Here is a 27,222-nt window from a genome sequence, read left to right as displayed (position 1 = left end):
GCCGCCATCGGGCGCGCAGAGCCCAAGCGTTCCTGCCCTCCGAGGGCACGGGCACCGAAGGCACGGGCACCGAGGGCAACGAGCGAGGCAGGGGCAAGGGACCACTGCTCAGGCGTTGCCGCCGCTTCCAAGAAAGACAAAAGGTATCTGGGTCTGGGAGGGAAAGTTTTCTGCTAGGCTCCTGACGGATCCCAGCCCGAGATCTCAATCCCGAAACCTCGAAGGGGAGAACTGGGGGAGGGGTGCGGGGCGGGCTTCCAGGAGCGTCGCCGCGCGCTCGGGACCGGTGTGGTGTCAATCGCGTTGCCACCCACGACCCGTGGGAACTCCTCCGGCCCCGCCGGCCCCCTCTTCCTGGAGAATGCAGACAGAATCCACTCCTTCCCCTTCAGGACCCCCAGTCTCGCCGTTGTGCCCCCAAGTCGCAAAGTTGCACTTCTAGAGCCCAGATCAGCCTCCGACAAAATCCATCTTCGAGAACAAAGTACCGCTTTCAGGCGCCCTTTGCAGGGCTGAAGGCCAGAGGGCGGAAACGGACACACCCACTCGCCTCTGGTTGCAGCCGGACCCGGGTTCCAAAGTCAGAGATCCCGGTCCTGCGGTTCCCTACTGCACTGGGGGAGCCCCGGCCGATTTGGGGATTTTCTTGGAGCCGGCGCCTCAGGACCCTGGGTTCCACGCCCCTCGGATGCTTTCTTATCAGATGCCACCTTGGCGGGTCGGGGTCCCCCTGGCGGCTGAGCGAGTGCTGCTGAGAACAGAACCAAACCAGACCCATGGCGAGAACTGCCCACAGTGCCCAGCCCTGGGGAGAGCAGTTTAGGGAACGAGGGTCCAGGGCTTGAAGGGGTCAGAGCTAGGACTGAGGCGGATTAAGTCACTCAGGGCTCCAATAAACAATGCTGAAGTTAAACTCCAAATGTCACAGTCAACGTCGGACTGACTTTGCCCCTCCTCCTTGTCTCATTGAGTGGAAACTGTGCCCTATTCGTCAAATAATACAATAGTTACCCCCAATTCAGCAGAGATAGAGTGATGACTGTATACATGAAGGTCAATTCAATAAGTTTCTCGTATAATTCTGAATTACTGAATATTCCAACCAACACACTGGCGTATGCAAAGCACACCAGCCCCCTGCGGTAGTGATATGGTAAATCTGTGTGTTCCTGGATGTTTTTAAGTGATAAACTGGAAGGAAATATGGTATTCTGTTGCTGTCTATTTGTGTATTTCAGTATGTGTCTGCTGATATCACTTTTGAGAAAAGTCTATTTCCGGGGTAGAAAATGTATGGAGAGGGGGCGGTCTTCCATACAAAAATTTCCACATTAAAAGAAAATCTTGGAAATTAGACACGGCGATGAAGAAAGACTGTAGAAATGGACCTATTGGGGGGGGCTGGGGTTGTGGCTCAGCGGTAGAACGCTCGCCTCGCACATGCAGGACCCTGGGTTCGATCCTCAGCACCACATAAAAAAGTGAAATAAAGGTATTGTGTCCGACTACAACTAAAATAAATAAATAAATATTTAAAAAAGAAATGGGCTTATTGGGGTAAAATTTTGCTTTGACTAAAATAATTTGCAGATTACTTTTGAGTAGAAATCTCACAGCTGAAATATTTTTAAAAAAGAAAGGGCAACTTAATGAGACCCTCACTCAAAATATAAAATAAAAAGAATTGGGGATATGGCTGAGGGATTGAGTTCCCAGGGTTCAATCCCTTATATCAAAAGAAGGAGGGGACCAAAGAATTGGGGTGGGGTGGAGAAATGAGTCACCTCTCTAACCCATCTGTAGTTTTAGTCTTAGTCCATGTGCATCCAGTACTATTTTGCCCAGAGCCACCTGCTCAACGCTCTTAGGTTTTCTTATACATTTGTCAAGAAACCCCTCTAAAGGCACATGAGTCCACTGGGCTTTCCTACTAGCTGCTGCCACTGCATTTTATAAAGTAGTACCCGAAGCCACATTTATCCACAAAGATCCTAAGAATGGACACTTCCTGGTAACTCTCACTAGTTTAATGAATAATAGGCTCATAGTGTGCAGAAAAGTCCTTTTGACACCCTCTTTGAAACACGCAGTGAAACACTTACCATGGCCATGGAGCCATTTTAGGCATTGAGTGGCTTAGCATTCCTCAAAAAGAGACTGAGGAGGACCATGAAAAAAGAAATAAGCATATTCTTATGCCCAGTGGTAGTGATTTCTCGTTTCTAAACTTAGATTTCAGTGATTCAACCAAAAATAGAAAAAGAAGAAAGATGGACTAAGAGAACCAAAAGGAAATTACTTAAATTTCTTTAAAAATGATGACCATTAGTCTCAGTGAAGATTGAGATAAAATGTCATATAAATTGAGGATTATCTACACTTACAGTAGTCCAAGCAACTCCCAAGATATACTTTTCTAGAGTTGAGTGCTCAATGTAAGCTCAGGTAAATTATTTTATCTTTGCTAATGGCCAATATTTTTCCATCTGAAAAGAGCCCAGTGAGTGTAATATGCCAGTAATGGATTTTAAATTTTAGTTCTACACCCACCTTTGAAATAATAGATGAGAATCAACTATTTCCTTTCTCTTACCATCAAAGCAGCACTGTACTTCACACATAATGTGTTTTTGTTGTTGATGTTGTTTTCTGTATCTACCTGAGATGTATAAGCTTCCACTAGAACAAACCTATCTTAGAAAACTGTATGGTGGAAAGATGGTGATCCTCCCTATCATTCAAGTTTAACCACCTAAAATAAAGACTTTGAACCTAATATTTCCTATTTCTTAAGTAGAAGCAAATTACCTATTTTCAAATATTATTGAGAAATTTATTAAAATAATTTATAATATTAAGATTCTTCTCATCTATTACATAGATCCTCAACACATTTAATTACACACACACACACACACACACACACACACTCCCCAAATTTGTTTTAATGGTATGGTCAAGAAAGAAAGATTCATTATCTTGAGGAAAAAATGTCAAACTATGAAGATCAACATTCTCAAATTTGGTACATTATAAATGTTTTCTAATGGATGGAAATAGAATTTTAATGAAATGTGGAAACATACATTGGAATGAAAATGAGTATTCTTAAGTAGATCAGATAACAAGGCTAAAAGAAAGCCTGTTAGAAATTGTGTGTGAAATTATACCCACTTTTTGCAACAAATATATTCCATAGTATCCCCAAATTTGAGAAGGGGTCCTCAACCAGAAAATAAAAATGTCTTCAATAGGGGAAATAATTGGAATTGTTTGCTTGACTTTTATCTGAATTACTTTGCTCCTGCTGTGAAATAGATTGATAGTTTTAAAGCCCCTGAGGTTCCTCTGCTGGCAGCCGTGGTTGCTGTTTTAAAGTAGGGGACAAAGAAGAATAAAGGCAAAACAGAAAATTATTTTTCTGATTTTATTCTTGAAATAAGAAAATATGTAGAAGGAATACAATGAAGATAAAAGGGTATTGGAAATGCATTTTAAAATAAGTTAAGATAATTTTATTTCACTGTGATTTGGAATAGCAGTTTGTCATATTTTTTTCTTTTTGATTATGTATAATTGGCTAATAGTGTAGTAGATGTAGCAGGAGAAAGCTGTTGCTAATTCTTTTTCTGTTCATCAAATGTGCAACTGAGACTGCTAATCCCTCTCAAATAGATGCCTTATAATGTTAAGACTGATGCAGCTACTTAAATATTTTATAAATTCTGTATTAACTTCCTGATGAGATAATAAACCTGATAAGATTCCTTCTGCCTAAGGGGCACTGTCAGCATACCTGTTAAAAATGCTAGAAGGGAACTAGGCGTGGTGGCCCATAATTGTGATTCCAGCTACTCAGGAGGCTGAGGCAGGAGGATCACCAGTTTGAAGCCAGCCTCAGCAACATAGTGAAATCCTGTAGCAAAATAAAAATAAAAAGGGCTGTTGATGTAGCTCAGTGGTAAAGCTCCCTGGATTCAATCCCCAGTATCTGAGAAAAAGAAACATGCTAGAAAGGGCATACTCAGCATACTCTCTCTTTAAAAACCCTAGTTATTTCCTCCAGACAGATTTGTATTTATACAAATGGAAAGTTCACCGCGTGGCTGATAGCCATCCAAGAGGTACTTTTAAAAAATATTCTGATAGTGTGTTTTAGTATGAGTCTACCACAGACAATAAAGACTTGACTGAAATAGAAGCATAAGATGGTAGTGGTGCCCCACCCATTTCACTGTCCTTGGTGCTGAACCAGTCTCACTTCATTAGTGCCTGGTTCTCAAAGTGTGATGAAGGATCAGCCACACTGACATCACTAGGAAGCAATGAATAGCAGGATCTCAGGCCCAAGCCCAACCCTACTGAACCATACCTGGAAACTCAACAACATCCCCCAAAGGATTCAGATTTGTTTGTGTATTAGATTTAAGAAATGCTGCATTAGTATACAGTTCATGTTGCCCTGGGACTGATTTCCTGCCTACATCACCTGTACTCAGTGGTGTTATAGCCACTTGAATGAAACAGCCAGCTTAAAATTCCAACTTGTGAATTAATTTTATCTGGGGAGTGCATGATATTATAGTAGAGAAAGGAGGTGCTTCTCATTGGCTCTACTGTTTGGAATTTGAACAATAGGAATATGGCTTCATGGTGAGGTGGGTGTCTGAAGAACACCATTATAAATCATCATTTGTCTGTCAGAGATTAGAAGAAGCCCAGAGATTCTGGTTTATTGAATGGAGGATATAAAGAAACACACGTGGCCCAGCAGTAGCAGTAGTGCTGTATCACTGCAAAGGAAGGGCAACATAATCAGATAGAGAAACACAGCAGACAATCTTGGCACACAAAATGTGCTCTATGTTTCCTAACTTCTAAGTGAAGAAATGAGGTGGAGATCTAGCTAAAGGAGTTTATGCCAAATTTTATTCCTACAAGAACCTGACAGTCCTTAGCAAATACTTCTACTCTGTATCAGCCAGAGCTTACAGAGTGACCTAGAGCACACCTGGCAAATCACCATCCCAAATGAGTTTTAGAGAGTAATGGATCCAAGGGAATTCAAGATAGAGGTACACAGGAGAGTGCAACCAGCTCCCCCTTTGATCCCTGTGGTCCAAACAACCAGCCACTAATGAGAAAGTATTGGGAAAAATGACCAAGCAAAGTAATTACATGGGGGACAGGAGAGTGCAACTCAATTTCCATTTGAGTTGTATGTTGGAAGAACCAGCTGAAAAGGATCAGGGGAAATTAGTCAGGTGGGCATGATTACATTCATTCTGGAGACTTGGAAATCCATATTTTGGTGATGGGTAGGCTACATAAAACCTACACCATCCACCCAGAGAGGACTCTCACCCCACCCTACAAATAGAACTCTAGGGAGATGCTAGATGCTCAGCTGAGATCATCCATTCAGCCATAGGGGTGCAAGAATTTAATTGCTCCAGAGTACATATCCCAAACAAAGACCCAAAGTTCCATTTAGAGCTCGACTTCAGCAATCAGAACTTCCCAAATAGATTTCTGCAGCACTTCCAATGGGAAGAGTAGTGTTCTAAGACACCCAGACAAAACCCCAATAGAAGATACTTCTAGTTCCATCCCCTCACCCCACCCCCGGTACCTAGTGAGCAGTGAAGTTGAGCGTCATCTCAATCAGCTACACTTCCAATGTACCCCAGCAGGCATAGAGTCAAAAATCACAAAAGGAGGTCGGATTTAATATAAACCAAACTGAGTTCCCTTTAAGAGCCACATAGCCTAAAAACTAAAATACAGAAGGATAGTCTGGAATAGGATGTAAATACTCAACTTTAGCTACCTCAGTGGAAAAAATTTAAGCATTTTTAATTAAGAAGTTTTCTTTTCTCCTTTATCATTTGTATTTTTAGTTGTTGTTCTGGTTATATTTGCTGATTGGTTCATATATATCTACCTATCCATATCTATCTATATTTTTGGGGGGTAGGGTTCTCCCTATTTTATCATTTCCTTTCCTTTTATTAACCTTTTATTATTTTGTTCTGTTTTTCTAAGGAGTGGTGATTTTTTGCTTGTTTTCTTTTTTGTTTGTTTTTGTTTTTTTGTTTGATGTTGGAAGGGATATTGTTGTTTTCTATTTGTTTGCTTGTTTTATTGTTCTTACTTAATTATTCTTTATTATTCATCTATCCCTGTAATAGCAATGTATCTTGTTTTCTCCCTTCTACTCCTTCACTTTCCACCTCTTTAGGGCCGTCATGCACTACCTTAATTTTATTTTCTCTACTCTCACATTTTGAATAGTTGAACCTTCCTATTGCCTTCATACTCAACTTCTTTACTTTTAATGAACTGTATATTTAACATCCTTTAAATCCATGTAGTTTATCTCTTTCAGGAATGAAATAAGGTCTTCAGAGGAAGCCACACTATCATAAGAGTTCCCTAAGAGTGATTCAAAATCAGCAAATTGAATCTACAAAGCTGAGAAGAATGAAGAACTCTTTCACTTGTAATAGGTGATAAGAGCTCTGAGATGAAGAGCCTGGCTCACCCTGGGGATGTTTGTGGGTGGGGAACTGAGACAAATAAAATTCAAGCCAAATGTGGTGATTCCTGAGTTACCTCTTCCAAGCCTAAAAAGAGCTGGAGGTCAGACAGACACACCTCCACCTCGTCCTCCCAGCACATGGTCTGAAACTCCCATGAAGAGGGGGGTGTCTCAGAGTTGTTCAGCCAAAAAGGAGTAAAAACCTTTAGAGAAACTCTGCCTACAGACTCCTCTAACAAGTTTGATCACTTAGGGTCAAATCTGAGAATAAACAAATTGTCCAATAACTGAATCCCTGGGAGACGTGGGATACTCATTTCAAAAACCTGAGAAAGAAAAATAAATACCTAAATAAACTGACTCCCAGAAAATGGTGGAGGGAAAATAATAAGTCTCAACTCATCCACAGTCCAGAATCGAAACAGTACGATAACACCTGACCCAAAAGCCAAATACAATTTAAAGGCAATTTTTACTTTTCTTAATATTTAATTTTTCAACTAATCCATGAAATTTATTTTAATTTGCCACTCAGATTAGTGGACTGCTGGAGAACATTGTTGATAAGTTTTTTTTAAAGACTTATTAGTATAAGGTGCTGTTATGAAATAGCATAATTACTGGAGATTAGTATTTCCTCTTAAGATAGTGTTAGAATCTGGATATGGTAGTAAGTTCAAATTGTGTGAAAACATTGAAACCAAGACATTTGCCCAACCCAGGGCCAAGTAAAGAAAAAGCAGTTCACTAAAGGCTATTATATAAACATAGAAGAGATAATTATCCTACAAGATGGGTAGAAATACAATATGAAAAAATCAAAGGAACAAGCCACCCCAAATACCTTCCATTATCTCCACAGAAAGGATATTCCAGAAAGAGAAAAGAGAAGATTTATAATTAAAATTTTCAGTGAACTAAAAGAATATGTACAGAATTACAGAGAATATACAGGAAGTAAAAGAACATTTTAATAAAGAGAGAAGATTTTTTTAAAAGAATCGAAAATAAATTCTGAAAATGAAGGACTCAATAAATTGAATTAAAAATTCAACTGAAAACACCACCAATAGATTAAGCAACTTTGAAGACGAATTCTCAGGCCTTGGAGACAAAGTATGTAATCCTGAAAATAAAGTTGACAATAAACAAAAGATGTTAAGAGACCATATACAAAATATATATACAAAATATACAAAAAATTAAAATATTAAGACAGCAAATCTAAGAATCATTGATTTAGATGAAAGCACCAAAATGTAAACTAAAGGTGGTCACAATCTTTCTAATGAGATAATAGCAAAAAAAAAAAAAAGTTTTTTCAAACCTTATCAATGAGATGGACATATAAATACAAAATTCATTTAGAACCCCAAATAGTCAAGATCAAAAGTGATCATCCTCAACACACATTATAATGAAAACACCTAATATACAAAATAAGGATAGAATTTTATAGGCCACATGAAAAAGCTGCAGATAAGATCACATTTAGAGGTAAGACAATTAGAATTTCAACTGATTTCTCAGTCTAGACATTAAAAATCAGAAGTGCTTGGAACAATATATACCAAGCCCTGAAAGAAAACAAGTGCCAATAAAGGTTACAATATTCAGCAAAACTATCATTCATAAATGAAGATGAAATTAAAACCTTCAATAACAAGCAGAAACTGAAAGAATTCTTAACCACTAAGCTTTCACTATAAAAATATTCAATGAAATATTTAATGCAGAAGAAGCAAAAAATTAATATCTGAGTCAGTGTATGGATGAATCACACTAGAAGAATAGTCAACCAAAGGAGAGTCAAGTCTGAATTAAGCATTAGGAACAAACAAAAATGACAGGAAATAAAAATTATCTCTCTATAATAGTACTTAATGTAAATGGTTAAACTCTTCAATCAAAAAACATAGATTGGCAGAGTAAACTAAAAAACAAGACCCAACCATGTTGTTTATAAGTGATTCAACTTAAAGGTAAAGATAGTCGCAGGCTAAAGGTGAAAGGATAGAAAAAGATATAGCATGCAAATGGATACCAAAAACAAGCACAGATAGCTACTCTCATATCAACAAAGTAGACTTCAAGCCAAAATTAATCAAAAGAGACAAAAAAACTAGGATAAATATCCAATGGCAAAATATAATGATTATAAATATTTATCTCCCTAATGTTGGTGCATAACATATAACAAACCCTACACAATATAAAAAATCAAATAGACCATAATACAATAATATTATATGATTTCCATACACGTCTCTACCCAATAGATAGATCTTCCAGATATAAGTTAACTGGGCTCCTTGGAACTAAAAAAAATACTATTAATCCAGCAGACCTAACTGATAGCTGTAGAATATTTCATCCATCAACAACAGAATTTATTTTCTTCTCAATGGAACATGGAACTTTTAAAATATAGATCATATTTTAGAACATAGAGCAAGTCTTGGCAAATACAGGGGTGGATAGGGTAGGAATTTCTTGGATCTTATCAAATCATAATGTAAAGAAAATAGAAATCAACAATAAGAATAAAACCAAAAATCATTTTGACACCTATAGATTAACCAATATACTTTTGAATGAAGAACTGATCATAGAAGAAATCAAATGAGGAAAAAAATTCTTAGAGACAAATGAGAACAGAGATACAACATATCAAAATATCTGGGACAGTATAAAGACATTTCTAAGAGAAAAATTTATAGCACTGAGCTTCTGCATTAAAAAAGTAGAAAGACCCCAGATATAGTCAAATGTTATGACTCAAGACACTAGAAAAAGAATAAATTTATTCCAATATAGTTGAAAATAGGTAATAATCAAGACTGGAGCTTAAAGAAATTGAGATGGGAAAGGCAGCGGAGCACAACAGACACTAGGATGGCAANTAGAAAGGCCTTCTATGTTCTTAGATAGGCAGAATTAATGTTATCAAAATGACCATATTATCAAAAGCATTATACAGATTCAATGTAATTCCCAACAAAATACTAATGGCATTGCTTACAGAACTAGCTTGAAAAAGTGGTTTTAAAATTCATTTAGAAAAATAAGCCAAGAGAGGCAAAACAATCCTGAGCAAAAAGAGCAATGCCAAAGACATCATTACTGGACCTCAAACTGTACACAGAGCTATACTGGCAAAAATAGCATGTTATCAGCACCAAAATACATATGAAAACCAATAGAATAGAACAGACAGAAACAAATCCACACAGATATAGTCATCTGATACTCAACAAAGGTGCCAAAACATGTTGGAAAATAGAAAGCCTTCTTAACAAATGGTACTGTGAAAACTGAATATCCATATGTAGAAGAATAAAATTATACCCCTATCTCTCACCCTGCACAAAAATCAATTCAAAGAGACAAAACACACCTCTTTAAAAGCCCCCCGTTCCTTCTGATGGGCAGAATCACAGCCTTTGGAGTCCCCTGTGTTTCTCCTTTGCTATCAAAAGAATGAGCCTTCTTTTTCCTCTTTCTCTAAAACAAAAACAAAAGTAAAAACAAAACAAAAACCAAGAGATAAAAGACCTAGGAATTAGACCAGAAACTCTGCAACTGTTAGAAGAAAATGTAGGCTCAACACTCAAACATATTGGCACAAGCACCAACTTCTTTAACATGACACTTAAAAGTTCAAGTTTAAAAAAAAACAAAACACCTAAGAATCAATAAATGGGACAGCATTGAATTCAAAAGCTTTTACAAAGCAAAGGAAATGATCAAATGTGTGAAGAGAGAACCTAGAAAATGGGAAAAAATCTTTGCCAGCTGATCTTCTTACAGGGAATTGATATCCAGAATATATAAAGAACTCAAAAAGCTTAACACCAAAAATAAATAAATAAATACCCACAAAAAACAACCAACCAACCAACCAAATAATTTTATAAATTGGAAAAAGAACTCACAGACATTTCTCAAAAGAAAAAAATACAAATCACCTCCAAATGTATTTTTTTAAAATGTTCAACATCCCTGGAAGTCAAGGAAATACAAATTAAAACTACATTGAGCTTTCGTCGCACTCAATTTAGAATGCCAAATACCAAGAATACATACAATAATAAATGCTGGCAATGATGTCCATCAAAAGGCACACTTTTACATTGTTGGTGTGACTGCGAATTAATACAACCACTTTGGAAAGCAGTATGGAGATTTTTCAAAAGACTAGGAATGGAACCACCATATGATCCAGCCATCCCACTCCTTGGTACTTATTCAAAAGGACTAAAATCAGCATACTATAGTGCTACAGCCACATCAATGTTTATATCAGCATAATTCATAATAGCCAAGTTATGAAACCAGTCCAGATGCCTTTCAGCAGATGAATGGATAAAGAATATGTAGTGTATATGCACATAGGAGTTTTACTCAGCTATAAATGAATAAAATTATGGCATTTGCTGGTAAATGGATGGAACTGGAGAAGATCATGCTAAGTGAAATCAGCCAGACTCAGAAAGTCAAGTTTTGAATGTTTTCTTATATATGCAAAAGCTAGAATTAAAAAAAAAAAAGCAAACAAATTGGGAGATTCCATGGAAATAGAAGGGAGACATGTAGAGTAGAGGAAGAAGGATAAAGAGGGAAGGAGGAAGGACAGGAAAGGGGAAGAACTATGGAATGAAATTGACCCAATTATGCTCTGCACATATATGACTATACCACAGTTAATCTTCACTTTATGAATATCTATAAAACTCCAATTAAAAAACTACAAATAAATAGAAGGAAGACCAGTACAGTGAGGGTGGGAGGGGAGCAGAGGGTGGAAGGAGGAAAGGAAAAGAAGAAGTACAGGGTATTGAAGTTCAGCAAATTATATTCTACACATGTATAATTATGTCAAAATAAACCCCAATATTATTATAATTATAATGCACTAATTAAAACAGAAACATTTTTTAAAATCCCAATTTATACCGAGCATTATGAGCTATATCATCCCTATCTGTAAAGTGCCAGTATTATGAGATGTCCTTGTAATGTAGTTTTAAGTACTGACTGGTAATTAGGGGTTGTAAAGCCTTTATTCTTGCATGTTGTATGTGTTCGACAAGTCCCTCAGCAACCGTATGAGTGCTGCATCTTCAACCAAGTAGGGATGCCCTTTAAGCATAACATTTTCAGGCATGGTGGAAATTTATTGTAAGACAATTTGATCTTTAATATATAAATGATCAAATCTACAGGAAACCACTTTGTTTTTCTTCTTGATACTGAGAATTTAAATCCAGGGGCACTTAATCACTGAAGCATGATTTATTTTTTATTTTGAGATAGGGTCTCACAAAGTTGCTTATGACCTCGCTGATTTGCTGAGGCTGGCTTCGAACTTGTGATCCTCTGGCCTCAGCCTGAAAGCTGCTAGGATTACAAGCATGTGCCACCACATACCTGTAATATGGCTATACCCACTTTCTTTCTTTCTTTTTTTTACTAAAATATTTTTTATTTGTCCTTTTAAGTTACACATGATAGTAGAATGTATTTTGACATATTATATATACATGGAGTATGTCTTCCCATTCTTGTGGTTATACATGATATGGGGTTACGCTGGTCACAGGAAAGTTATGTCCAATTCATTCTACTGTCTTTCCCATCCTCATTCCCCTTCACTTTCCCCAATTCTCCCTGTACAGTTCCATGAACCTCCACTCCTCCCACTGCTCACCCATTGTGAGTCAGCATCTGAACATCAAAGAGAACATTCAGCCTTTGTTTTTTGAGGATTGGCTTATTTTACTTAGTGTGATAGTCTCCAGTTCTATCCATCTTACCAGCAAATACCATAATTTCATTCTTCTTTATGACTGGCTAATATTCCATTGTACCACATTTTCTTTATCCATTAATCTGTTGAAGGGCACCTACAGGGCTCCCTAGCTTAGCTATTGTGCATTGAGCTGTGAGGAACATTAATGTGGTCGTGTCACTACAGTATACTGATTTTAAGTTCTTTAGGTATATGTCAACTGGGTCAATTGGTGGTTCCATTTCAAGTTTTCTGAGAAATCTTCATACTGCTTTCCAGAGTGGTTGCACCAATTTGCAGTCCCACCAACAATGTGTGTACCTTCTCCCCACATCCTCACATTTATTATTACTTGTATTCTTGATAATTGCCATTCTGACTAAAGTGAAATGAAATCTCAGTGTAGTTTTAATTTGAGTTTCTCTGGTTGCTATTAATATTGAACATTTTTTCATATATTTGTTGACCATTTGTATTTCTTCTTCTGTGAAGTGTCTGTTCAGTTCCTTTGTTCAATTATTGATTGGGTTATTGGGCGGGGGTTGGTGCTGTGGTTTTTTAAAAATATTTTATGTTTTAGTTATAGGTGGACACAATACCTTTATTTAATTTATTTATTTATGTGAGGTGCTGAGGATCGAACCCAGGGCCTTGCACATGCTAGGTGAGCACTCTACCACTGAGCCACAGCCCTAGCCCACTGGTGTTGTGTTTTTTAAGTTCTTTTTATATCCTGGAGATTACTCTATTTGAGGAACAGGTGGCAAAGATTTTATCCCATTCTGTAGGCTCTCTCTTCATGTTCTTGATTGTCTACTTTGCTGTGAAAAAGATTTTTAGTTTGATATAACCCCATTTATGAATTCTTTATTTTACTTTTTGCACTTTAGGAGTCTTGTTGAGGAATTTGGTTCCTAAACTGACGTGATGAGAGATTTGGGCTAATTTTTCTTCTATTAGGTGCAGGGTCTCTGGTCTAATGTCTAGGTCCTTGATCCACTTTGAGTTGAATCTTGTGCAGGGTGTGAGATTTGGGTATAATTTCATTTTATTATATATGGGTTTCCAGTTTTCCCAGCATCATTTGTTGAAGATGTTTTCTTTTCTCCAATGTATGCATATGACGCCTTTGTCTAGTATGAGATAACTGTATTTATTTGGGTTTGACTCTGTGTCTTCTATTTTGTACCATTTGTCTTCATGTCTGTTTTGATGCCAATACTATGCCTTTTTGATATCCCTTTAATTTCTTTTTTCTTTCTTTTTTTTTTTTTTTGTCTAATTGCTCTGGCTAGAGTTTCCAGAACTATGATGAATAGAAGTGGTGAAAGGGGGTATCACTGTCTTGTTTCAAGCTTTAGAGGGAATGCATTCATTTTTTTTTTTTTTTTGGTACTGGAGATTGAACTCAGGGGCACTTAGCCACTGACCCACATCCCCAGCCCTTTTCTGTATTTTATTTAGAGTTGCTTTTTGAAGCTGGATTTGACCTCACAATCCTACTGCCTCAGCCTCCTGAACTGCTGGGATTACAGGCATGCACCACTGTGCCCCACTCAATTTTTTTTCCCATTTAAAATGATGTTGGATTGGGTTTAGCACATATAGCTTTTAAAATGTTGAGGTATGTTCCTATAATCCCTAGTTGTTCTAGTGTTTTGAACATAAATGGATGCTGTATCTTGTCCAATGCTTTTTCTGCTATTGAGATAATCATGTGATTCTTGTAATTAAGTCTTTTGATGTGATGAATTATATTTATTGTTCCCATGTGTTGAACCAACATTGCATCCCTGGGATGAAGGTCACTTGATCATGATGCACTATCGTGTTTAATATGCATTTGTATGCAATATGCAAGTATTTTATTTAGAATTTTTGCACCTATGTTCACCAGGGATATTGGCCTGAAATTTCCTTTCCTTGATGTGTCTTTGTCTGGTTTAGGTATCAGTGTGACACCAGCTTCATAGAATGAGTTTGGAAGGGTTCCCTCCTTTTGTATTTCATGGAAAAATATTAGGAAGATTGGTATTATTTATCCTTTGAAGTTCTGGTGGAACTCAGCTGAGAATATATCTGGTCCTGGGCTTTTCTTTCTTGATAGGCTTTTGATAGCATTTTCAATTTCATTGCTTGAAATAGATCTATTTAAATTTTCTGTGTCCTCTGATTCAATTTGGGAAGGTCATATGTCTCTAGAAATTTGTTAATGTCTTCAAGATTTTCTATTTTATTGGAGTATAAATATTCAAAATATGTTCTGATTATCATCTGTTTTTCAGTGATATTTTTCATTGTGATATTTCCTTTTTCATTGCAAATTTTAGTAATTTCAGTTTTTCTCTTTTTCTTCATTAGCATGGCTAAGAGTTTATCACTTTTATTTATTTTTTTCATTTTTTTATTATTTATTACATCACAATAGAGAAGTGTGTTACATTCATAATTCTTTTGCATTGCAATTCTTTTTTAATATTTATTTTTTAGGTATAGATGAACACAACACAATGCCTTTATTTTTATGTGGTACTGAGGATGGAACCTGGGTCCTGCCCGTGCTTGGCGAGAGCTCTACCGCTGAGCCACAATACCAGCCCTGCATTGCAATTCTTTTTCTTTTTTCTTTTTATTTTTTTTATTTATTTTTTTTAATGTATGAAATGTACAATGCTTATTTATTTCATTTATTAGTAACTTTTTTTTTAAATTTTTTATTGTGGGTTGTTCAAAACATTACAAATTTCTTGACATATCATATTCCACACTTTGATTCAAGTGGGTTATGAACTCCCACCTTCACCCCATACACAGATTGCAGAATCACATCAGTTACACATCNAATATGTTATAAAAGATTAAAAGTGATATTCCTGTTTAGGGCACATATCATGAATGGAGCTTTCAGGCTAGGGAGTTGCTCTGGGTGAGTCAATGAGTGAGTGAGGAATGATTTTGAATCAGAGGAAATTAGTGTGCACCACTGTAGACTGTATGAACACCATACGCTTGGACTATACTAAATTTATCTTAAATTTAATTCCTTAATAATACATTAATCTTGCTTAAGCTTCTCTTCTTTATAAATCTTAAATGTTTTTTGACTTTTTGATTCTTATAATAACAACTTAAAACACATATTGTAGACCTGTACAAAAATAATTCCTTTGTTTATAGCCTCATTCTATAAGCTTTGTTATGTTTTTAAATTTATGTATTTGTTTTGCTTTTTAAACCTTTTGGCTAAAAACTAAGACAGGAACCCACACATTAGCCTAGGCCTACACAGAGTCAGGACCATCAAAATCACTGTCTTCCACCTTGTTTCTTGTCCCATTGGAAGGTCCTTAGGGCCTGGAGCTGTCACCTCCTATGATAAGGATGCCGTCATCGGGAATCCTTCTGGAGGACCTGCCTGAGGCTCTTCTTGAGGAGTTGTCACTGTTCAAAAATATGTCCATGGAGGTTTGCTAGGTTTGTTTCTTTTCTTCATCATAGACATGCTTTTAAGTAGATAATGCACCATGAATGTTTCTCTCTATTAAAAAATACATTTCAGTGTTTGGGCCCATCTTTCCAAAGTTCTTAAGGAACTTGTTGAGATCTGCAAAACCTTCTGCTAAGCCCTTCCCTGTGAATTTTCAGAGGAGTTCTTTTTCTTCTCTTGCACTTTCCTTTCCTCTTGCCTCTTCAGCTGTGCATTCACCAGGTAATAGGAATTCTTCAGCTCTATTATGAACTTACAGGACCACCATGGAAATTCAGTCCATCATTGTCTGAAATTGTCATACAGCATATTACTGCACTATATTTTTATTTCGTTTGCAGCACTGGTATTCAATGAACAGGGCATACATTGACTTTTAAAATCATTCTACCACTGCTAAATAAGAAATGAAGGCTAAGAGTTCATTGGCTATTTTCACCATAGTCTTATTTTCAAAACCTCTGATCCATTTAAAAATTAAAATTCAGATACATACATATAAATCAATGGATCACAGTATTGTTTATAGTAATAAAAATGTCACAGCAAACCTTCATGCAGTATTTACTCTGAAGCAGGAACTGGCCTAAGCATTCAATATCTCTAAACACTTTATAATAATCTTCTACAGTAAGGATTATTTCACCCCATTTTATAGTTGAAATACCTGAGAATAAGGAAAATAAAGTAGTTTACCCAAGTAAGTAGAGGAACTGGGATTAGGAGCTCATACAGTCTGGGGCAAGTCTGTGCTCTCAAGAACTCTATTAGCTGCCCCTCAGAGAAAATTCTAAGTCCTCTTTGTGCCCCTCAGTAGGAATCTACTGAAATGCAGTATGTTCACACAGTGGAAGAACATGTGGTGTTCAACAGAAAAAAATCCACATCCATTGACATGGGAATATGTCAAAAAGATATTACATGAGAAAAAAAGTTGTAGAAAATCTTGCATAGTGTGGTCCCATCTTTAAAAATTGTGTGTGTGTGTGTGCGCGTGCGCGCGCGCACGCATGCGTGGGCAGCTCGCAAGTCATAACAGGATACAGTTCACAATATTAATATTAACTGTATGCATAACAGGAAACAGCTCTCCACAGGGAAATGAAATCAAAGGGTGAAAGGATCCTTCTAATTTCTATTTAAATAATTTTGTTCTTTCTAATTTTTTATCGTGACATTGAACTACTTTTATAATGAATATTTAAGAAATAACAACATCAGCCATTAAGTCTTTTTCCTCCTATTTACTGTGGACCTGGCAATGGGATAGAACTTACTGATAAATGGCAAATTTTGAAAGTTAACCTCCACATTTTAGAACACCTTTCCAAGTCTTATGTGAACACATAATAAGAAATTTTAAAATGAGATTTCACCGTATGATTCATCAACTTGAATACAAAATTTCTGGAATCCTTAACTAAATCCACAGCCTGAATTGAAACCTGCCTGAACTTTCATTATATGTCAAAGAAGGCTTTAAGGAGTCTTCTGACAAATGCAATCAATCTGCAGATTTATTGTATTTCTTTCTGCTAGATATATGAAAGAATCATTTACTTCAAAATGTGAAAAAAGATTAGATGATGGCGCTAGATTTTTTAATATCCTTCGAGAAGAACGATATCTATTTAGAGTTTCTTGCCTCTATAGAAGAAGAAGAATAAAACTTTTTTTCTACAGTGTATTTGATTAACAACCTACAACTATTAAAAGATCACAGAGAAAATGACAACTTATTGCTAAAAGAGAAATTAACCCTACTAACTAGCTTTTAACTAATTTAACGTTTCTTTTCTTAATGACAAGATAATCCCTATTCCTCAAGCACTTGTCAAATCAACTCTTTTGTCTTCCTGGCAGCTTCTTTATTAATTACTTAAACAAAATTTTAACATGTGCCAAGAAAAAAAAATATTGAGAATTGAGAAGTGTGCTTTCACAAAGTTTATCCAAACATACCTCATGAGCAATGTTTTTTTTTTTTTTAATGCTGTTTAAATAGTATTCATGTTCCAGCAGATTTTTCCTTTACCAATTGATCAATAACCTGGGAAAGGATTTGAAATTATATTTTTAATCCTTAAGAGAGAAGATACATTTTGTATTATTGGAGTTCAGAGCATTTACTTTGCTTAGGATCTGGCACCTAATAAATGTTAGGGTTGACATGAGCGCAGGACTCCAGTCTTCTAATTCTGTATCATTTTTGCTAAAATGCTTTTCTGTGATTTGGAAAGTACCCTCCAAAGGTATTACAGGTTTGGTCACCTTGGTCACAGGTCCCAGTTTGTGGCACTATTAGGAGGTGGTGAGACTTCAGTAGGTGAGACCTAGTAGAAGGATGTTAAGTTATTGGAGACATGCCTTTGAAGAGGATATTGGGATTCTGGCTGCTTTCTGTCTCTTTCTTTTCCTAGACACCATGAAAAAAACAAACCTTCTTTACAACAGGTTCCCACCATGGTATACTATGCTGTCATAGGCCCAGAAACAATGGGGCCAATCAAACACGGATTGAAACCATGAGCCAGAATAAAATTTCTCCCTTTTAAGTCAATTACTTTAGGCATTTTGTCACAGTATGAGAAAGCTGAATAACATGTGCTTTCTTTGGAAAAATAGGAACAGATTGTTTTGCCCTGGGCTACTGCAAGTCAAAAATGGATATCAGATAGCCTCCTAGAGCAGGGATTTTACCAGGTGATTGAAAAGAATTTTTAAAAACTAAAATAAAAATACGAAACCAATTTTACAAATCACATGAAAATTTAAAGATAAAACAAAAAGAAATCTTGCATTCCCATCTAAAGATTTGATCTATGTTCCCAATTCATGGCACAGGAGATAGGAAAATAAAAGTCTACTTTCCTCAGTAGAAGTGATGTTGGATAGATAGCAGGGTTTGCGACATTCTTGCAAAATGGGAAGCTAAGCAACACTGAGATGAGTCACTCAGGTTTGAGAGCATAGGAAAGATGCACTGGTTATGCAAGCTGGAGACTGACAGATTTTCCTTCATTTAAATTAAGTTCTACTCTTCAAAATGTCTAATTTGGGCTGGACATGGTGGTGCACAGCTGTTATCCCAGCTACTCAGGAGGCTGAGGCAGGAGAATCACAAGTTCTAGGCAAGTTTGGGCAGTTTAGTGAGACCCCATCTCAAAATAAAAAGTAGAAAGGGCTGGGATATAGCTTGTGATAGAGTGTCCAAGAGGTTCAATCCCTAGTACCACAAACAAAAAAAAAAAAAAAAAGGAAGGAAGGAAGGAAGGAAGGCAGGGAAAAGAAAAGATCATTAAACAGGAAGATCCCAGGTACATTGTAAGACTATGTTCTGGGAAACAGAAATTTTCATATTCTTCAATGAACTTCCTTCTAAGTGCTGCTGTGCAATCCACTGTGCTGTCCTATCTGTGACTTTGCAATAGCACTTGTGTTCATAGGGTGGGTCTTTGGACTCCTTTTAGAGATAATGTGTAATCACAAAGAGAAGAATTGGTGGTTACTAATGGCAGGGATGAGGTTTTATTTAGAGTAAGAAAAGTCATAAAGTGAAGCGGTTTCAATTCAAAACCCCTTAAGTTGTGAGTTGTCTTAGTCTGTTTTGCACTGCTGTAACAGAATATCTGAGACTAGGTAATTTATAATGAACAGAAAATTGATTGGCTCACAGTTCTGGAGGCTGGGAAGTCCCAATCAAGGCACAGCTGAGGACTTTCTTGCTGCATCATCACATGGTGGATGGGGGAAAGACAGAGAGAAAACAAATTCCCTCCAAGGAAACTTTGTGTGATGGCATTAATCCATTCCCGAGGACAGAGCCCGAAGGACATTAATGCCTCCCATTAAACCCCATCTCCCAAGGCTGTTATAGGGGCTTAAATTTCAATGTGAGTTTTGGAGGGCAAAAAAACATTCAAACCATAGCATGAGTCATACCCAAATTTTCAAATACAACAAGGAAAACAGCTGAAATAATTTTTGTGGGCTCTACTCATAAAGCCTTAATATCTTTATTCATTAATATAGTTCCTTTGACTCAAGTTGACCCCCCTTTCTTACATAAATCGACCATATTAATTTTTAATCAAGTCATTTTCCTGCCTAAAAAATTCTATGGCTTGTTGTCTTTTATAACAAGATAAAATGCACAATATTCTGCTTGCATAAACTGCTTAGTGTGTACTTTTACCTTTCTGGCTTTATCTATAACCTCTCTCATGGCACTAATAGAAAAGCCTATCCTGGATGCTCTAACATTTTAACTTGGACACAACCTAAAACTTGTGACACTTACTGAGAATTATCTGGTCCTTACTTAGAGTCTGTTCTCATTTTCTTCTTGAGCTCCCGTAAGGCATTCCAAATCTTGATGTCCCTCTGGGATGTTTCAGGAACCCCATCTAACTTCCCGAAGCAAATTTTGCTCATAATTTTGCCTAAGGCTTGTCTCAGCTGGGGGAGTTGTTACTCCACAATACAAATGAAGTCCTGCCCAGATTAACACAGCTCTCCATTTACACCCAAAGCACCCCCTTTGGATGGGGAACACCCTCACAGAGGAGAAGCTGAGGGGTTGTTTACACAGCGGCCTGATGGGACATACCTCAGTGGATGACATCTGCTTAGATCTGCTTCACAGAAGAAAAGAGGTTGTGAGTTTTGCAAGTGTGTCTTTTTCGTTCCTAGTCTCCTTTTCCCCCATCTCTCTCCGTTGAGTGGAGCCTCCTTTCCTTTATGTCCACCTCCTTGCAGGGGCTAATGAATGACTTCCTGTTCATTTAGTCTTCCTCTTCTACCCAGCCTCAGAGATAAAATCTAACTCAATTCAGCACTCATTTATTCAGGACTTAGTAACTGTTGAGCCACTTGCTCATCATCCCACTTGAAGAGGTTTTGAGTGAATTGACTGGTGAATCTAACAGAAATTTATTCACAGCCCAGTTCTAAATGAATCAAGCATCATCTTCTCTTCATTCACCTCCTATTCTATGTGTTTCAGGTATAAATAAATTGTTTAGAAATTTTGGAAAGGATGGAGGGAGGGAGTTGGGCACACTGGGGATAGATGTCCTGACCTTACAGAAGAAAAATTTCCAAGGTCAAAGTAGAACAAAAGCAATCTTTCATTTTCTTTTCTTTTTCCTTTTCCTTCCCTTCTCTTTGCTTCCCTCCCTACTTTCCTTTCTCCTCTCACCTATGCTTCCTTCCTCTCTTTCTTTCTGGAAAACATGTGTGTTTGAGATGTGTGGTTGTGTCTGCAGGAAGGGATTGGCTGGGAAAAGTCAGAAGCAAGTGTCCAGAAAGTCTTTTAAGCATAACACATCAAGAGAAGGACCTTGGACCCTTGTCTGTGAGCTGCCACAGAGACAGAGCTATAGATGTAGAAACAAACAAACAAAAAATGAGTAACATGTTAGTATTTGTCCTTATTGGCTTAATTGTGCTATGGTTTGAATGTTTGTATCTCCTCCCAAGTTCATGTTGAAACTTAATCTGCAATGAAAAGTATTAAGAAATGTGGCCATCGGGAGATGTGTCATGACTGTGGAGGTGAATCTTGGTCATGACTTGGGACATTCAACTGAGAAACATCCCCAGCCCTATTTTGTATTTTATTTAGAGACAGGATCTCACTGAGTTGCTTAGTTCCTTGCTTTTGCTGAGGCTGGCTTTCAACTCATCATCCTCCTGTCTCAGCCCCCGAAGATGCTGGGATTACAGGCATGCACCATCACGCCCAGCACTTTCTGCTCTTTATAAATTATTCACATTCAGGTATTTTGCTCTAGCAAATAGGAATGGAAGAGAGATGTTCAGAGGAGAATTTTCTTTATGTATTGCTAAATTTTCTACAACCAACATTTGTTATATTGTAATAAGAAAAACAAATTGTTCATATGACAAGAAAAACAAATCAAAACAAAAACCAGAAAAGTTTTCATCCCAGAGGGCTGCCAGCTATTTAGGGAGATCCACTGAGTCCCTCTGTTAGAGGAGCTGTTGGAGTAAAAAAAGGTGCCTATGTCTCTTGTCAAGGTTTTCTTCTAATGTCACATGATCTGCTGCCATTTGCCTCCACCCATGGCCATTAAGCATTGGGGAACTTGGCCCACAGGGCACAGGTAATTTTGCTACAGTGGGACAGAATGTGCCTTTTATTTTCATTTCCTCACCCTCGTCTTGCTGTAATGTTTCTGTACTGACCATGAGGCTTCCTACCCAGGCCTGTGCAACTGGAAGACATTTTCGTCATCTGGGTCATGACTTGTGCCCATGGTAGCTCACTTAAAATCCCAAGTTGTGAAGTTTTAGGGGTGACTCAGAGAATCTTGGGGAGAAGAAATCTGCGCTTTCAGAAAAACGAAACCATTCTCACTTAAAAAATTTGCGTATTTGAAAAATATTCAGAGTGATATTGATAATGCATCCCTGAAACTGCCTTTGGTACCAGATTTAATATAAAATTACACAACCCCCCCAAAAGTACACAAAAATCAATAGCAATAATGCTAGAAGTGATTAAATTCCACTTTCATTTCCAAACTGTTTTTCTCCTTTCAGAAGTTTTCTGAAACTATTTTCTTGTCTCATTTTAGAAAAGCCAAGTTTTGTTCCTAGTTCATCTGAATGAAAGCCCCCACAATGAGGTCTAAATGTTCAAGGTTCAGCATCTACACTGTTTCCTAAATCATGATCAGGCCAGGAGGGGTGGTGCATACCTATAATCTCAGTGATTCAGGAGGCTGGTGCAGGAGGAAGGAGGATCCCAAGTTCAAGGTAAGCTTGGGCAACTTAGGGAGGCTCTCAGCAATGTTGTGAGACCCTGTCTCAGAATTAAAAATATAAAGGACTAGGGATGTAGCTCAGTGGTACAGCTTTCCTAGGTTAAATTCCCAGTACCAAAAAAAAAAAAAAAATCAGGGTCAGTAGTCAGTATTTCCTCTCCTACCAAAATCCATAGATACTGACGATTTTAGAAGATTTGAATAATATTTCTTACTGTTACCTTTCAAGGAAGATATTGATTTTCTTATATGTCAAGAATAAATCCAATTAAGATGTTGAATTACAGATGAAATTCACAATGCAATTAATATTGCATTTGAAAATTTTTTCTTTCATTTTTTATTTTAATAATAGAATCTCACTTTTTCAGCCACCGTTAGAAAAGGTAGGTATTCATTTCCAATATTATAGAAGTCTGTCTAGATGTTATGGCTTTTCATATTTTTAACAGGGGAAAAGTTATTTTTATCTCTCATTTTTATTTTTTGAGGCACTGTGGATTGATCCCAGGACCTCAAACATGCTAGGCAAATGCTCTACTACAGAGCCATGTCCTCAGCTCTGACAGAAATGCTGGAAAAAATAAAGACACACTACAGTTTGCAAAGCCCCCAAAGTGAATTTAAAAAAAAAATAATTTTAATGAATTATAAATATGATGGTGTGATATTTAAACTCTTAGTCCAATTCTTAGTTAAAATTAATTGAAAACTATGCTTAATGCACAAGTTGCTTAGCAATTAATTTTTACAATTTAACTTTGATTTTCCAAAAATCTGGTGCTCAATTTATGCATGATAGCAAAAAACAAAACAAAACAAACAAACAAACAAAACAACTTACTGATTCCAAAACAATTTTTTTTAGGTTTGTAAACAGCATCTTGTCAAAAAAAAAAAAGTTTTACGTCTCTCATCATGAACCATTCCTTTCATTTGTTTATTAGACACAGGGTCCAATGAGAATCTGGTGAAAGCTAGGGCATTGCATACCAGAAGACAAATGCCGTCATATTTACATTTTTCCTATGCTTATAGAGACTTCCCTGATATCCTTCCATGCACTACTCAATTACCCATTAACCTGCTGTTAAAAACCCCTGGTCCAAAACCAGTTGGATAATTTGTTATGATGGAGAGAAATATTATGGGTCTTTTTGGTAGCAGCTCATTACTTCCTTACAAACTTTAATTCACAGGTGGATCCATAGGGATAATTTATAAATATATGAAACTTATTGAGCTAAATTTGTAAAGGAATTTGCAAACAGAAAACACATGATTTTACATCCTAATATTTTATCCAGTTAGCTGATCACAGAAAATAATATGAAAGATTGTGCTTTTGCCATTTCTTTCTTTTTTTAAAAAATATTTTTAGTTGTTAATGGCCCTTTGTTCTTATTATTTATTTATATGCTGTGCTAAGAATTGAATCCAGTGCCTCACAACATGCTAGGCAAGCACCACTGAGCCACAACCCATCCCACCATTTATTTCTTGTAAGACTCCCAGAGAGCATGTTTCCATGTGTTTAACAACATGCTATAATTACAAACTTCCCACTCACAAGCTGCCATCAATAGCCATGTAGTGCACCAGTCCCATGACATCATGCTGGTCCTCATATCCAACAACTGCAAGCCACTGCTCACTGACAAAGTTCTCATTGTAAACACATTTATGTGCCATGACTTCACAAATCCAGAATATCCTCATTCACTTTTCTAGAACTTAAAAATAATTGGAATTTTGAGCTAAAGTCAGCTTCAACTAATTGGAGTAGATTCTATTTACTTCTGAGACTTAAAACAGCCTGATTTTTTTCCACTTCTTAGTCAATAAATTTGCTTCAGAGGTTCTTAAGTGAGCAAAATTGTTTTAGTAATTTTTTTTTTGCCACTGTGACCAAAGACCTGACAAGAACAATTTTAGAGGAGGAAAATTTATTGAGGTTCAGCATTTCAGAGATATCAGTTCATAGACAGCCGTCTCGATTGTTCTGGGCCAAGGAATGCAACTCAAGACATAGCTACCAGGAAAAAGAGAGTGCCACTCAACAAGAACAAAATATATACCCCAAAGTCACACCCACCTGTCCAGTCACACCCTACCTGCCTTTAGTTACCACCCAGTTAATCTCTATCAGTAGATTAATGCATGGATTAGTTTAAAGTCCTCAGAATTCAATCATTTAACCTTTAAACTTTCTTGTGTATCTTACACATGAGCTTTTGGGGGACACTTCATATCTACACCATAAGTAAAATCAACAAACAAGCTAAATTAAAAATTTGAATTAAAAACACAAAATAAGTTAGGCATTCCTATATATCTTTATTCTAAGTCATTATAGTTGAACATGTTTGCATTGTCCATTGACAATCTAAATCATCAATTTTGATGTTGTGTGGTATCCTGTGTTAAAACAGGAGAAAGTGATAGACCATATTATTATCACTAAATCTTCCCGTTCTCTCTCTTTCTTTTTCTCTCTTTCTCCCATTCTTCCTTCCTTTCTCTCTCTCTCTCTCTCTCTCTCTCTCTCTCTCCCCCCCTCTCTTTTTTCTTCATTTCTTGACAGCAGATCTCAAATAATATCTAAATATTAAGAGTTTGTGGGATCCAATGTCAGTAAGGCTTAGTTATGAGAGGATCTAAAACTTCATGTGCTCTAATTGTACTGGAAGCCTTTGAATGTGTTTGATATCATTTTTCCTTCTAGATGGATTTCCCTCAAGGATGACACACTTTGACTGGAGGCCTGACTGCATCAAGGAAACCAAACAACATCAGACAAAAAAAGTTTCAAGAGACTGAAGTACAGCTTAAAACAATACACCCTTCAACTTTGTCATAAAGAGTCCAGAGGACTGGTTGCAGTAGCAGCAAACCTCACACTGAGGTGTTTGTGAAACAAGTCTCAAAATGATGTAAACAAAAACAGGATCAGAAGATCCAATTAAATCAGGCCTAGTATTTACTTTCCTTCAGAATTTCCAAGAAATTTTTGTAGAATTAGAAGACGAAATTGTGCAAATACATCTTGAGTTCGCCTTAATTACTTTATAGATTAGTCTCTGTGGTAATCAGACTAACAACACCTCCCCCACCTCCATCACCAGCAAAGATGTCCATAAAACAATGTCCTGAAAGCTAAATGTGTTATATTTTAGGGTAATGGGGAATTAGGGTTGCAGATGGAATTAAGGTTGCTGACTTTGAGATAAAGCAGTCTTCCTGGATTATACAGTGAGTCCATCAAGATGCAATTATCAGGATCCTTATACTTAAAAGAGGGAGGCTAGAGGTTTAAAGCCAGAAATTTAAAGTTGTTTCTCTTCTTGCTTGGAAGATGGTGGAAGGAACCAAGTAAGAATTCTAGAAAAGACAAAGAAACAAATTCTGCCCTAGAGCTTCCAGAAGGATTCAGCCCTATAGATACCTTGGTTTAACCCAGTTAAATCATTTTGGACTTCTGACTCCAGAACTACAATAGAATAAATTTGTGCCACAGACTATATAGTAATCTGTTATTACAGCAATAGAAAGCCAATGCAGTATTATTGAACATATATTGTATAACTATCTCTGCCTTTTAGATTAGATATAAGTCATGGTCACATGGTTACTAACCTCATTAAGTTTAGTAGAGGATAAGACAATCCTCTCTGCATATTATTGAGTGAGTTCTATGGGGGAAACTTTCATGATATTAAGAGTCTTCTGATTTTTGAGGAGCTACATTAGGAGGATGTTCTCAAACATATTAATGGGGAGAAATGGAGATTTATGTAGATATTTGACTTGGGAAGGACCTTATCTTACATAGCATCAGCATTGGTACCATGATATCCAGACTACATGTGTTATTTCTTCTACATCCAACCACCTGCTCCAGAAGGTGATACACAGGTATGAAGTTGTGAAAACTGGTACTTCCCCACTACCAACATGAACAGGTTAATTTTTAGGTGCTGCTCTCACTTGACTATGACCAGCATTTTATATAATGAGTTTTCTGGCTTAGGGTTGAATATATTTGCATTTTAGATCACCTCCAACATGACACTTATTTAGCAAGATTGATAACACTCTTTCAGGCAGAAAGTTACTATAACAGGTACTGTTGTAAGACTAGGACTTTGCCGTGTATGGGGGGATGGTAATTTTTTTCCTTTGAATGTTTCTGAATAGGTGCCCATGTCGCTTATGAGAAATACAGTAATCAAAAATGTTACTTCTGCCAGGTGCAGTGGTTCATGCCTATAATCCCAGCACCTCTGGAAACTGAGGCAGAAAGATGTGAGTTGAAAGCCAGCCTTGGCAGCTTAGCAAGGCCATAAGCAACTTAGTGAGACATGTCTCAAAATGAAATACAAGCCAGGCACAGTGGCAAATGCCTGTAATCCCAGAGGCTTGGGAGGCTGAGGCAGGAGAATCGTGAGTTCAAAGCCAGTCTCAGCAAAAGTAAAGTGCTAAGCAACTCAGTGAGGCCCTGTCTCTAAATAAAGTACAAAAATATGGCTGGGAATGTGGCTCCATGGTTGAGCATCCTTGGGTTCAATCCCTGATACAAAAAACAAAAAAGGTCACTTACACACACACACCA

At 37.0% G+C, this 27,222-nt stretch overlaps 1 long non-coding RNA gene across 1 annotated transcript; it reads left to right on the top strand.

The window, feature by feature from the left end:
• Positions 1 to 10: 10 nt before the first annotated feature.
• LOC125615111 lies at positions 11 to 26,968 on the top strand. The gene is made up of 3 exons (XR_007345670.1): positions 11 to 143; positions 22,422 to 22,602; positions 25,336 to 26,968. It is a non-coding gene; the product is annotated as an uncharacterized LOC125615111 (long non-coding RNA).
• The last annotated feature ends 254 nt before the right edge of the window (positions 26,969 to 27,222 follow it).

The sequence above is a fragment of the Marmota marmota genome, unplaced genomic scaffold, assembly GCF_001458135.2.
Source record: "Marmota marmota marmota unplaced genomic scaffold, marMar, whole genome shotgun sequence".
Taxonomy (NCBI): domain Eukaryota; kingdom Metazoa; phylum Chordata; class Mammalia; order Rodentia; family Sciuridae; genus Marmota; species Marmota marmota.
This window is presented reverse-complemented; position numbering and strand designations above follow the sequence as displayed.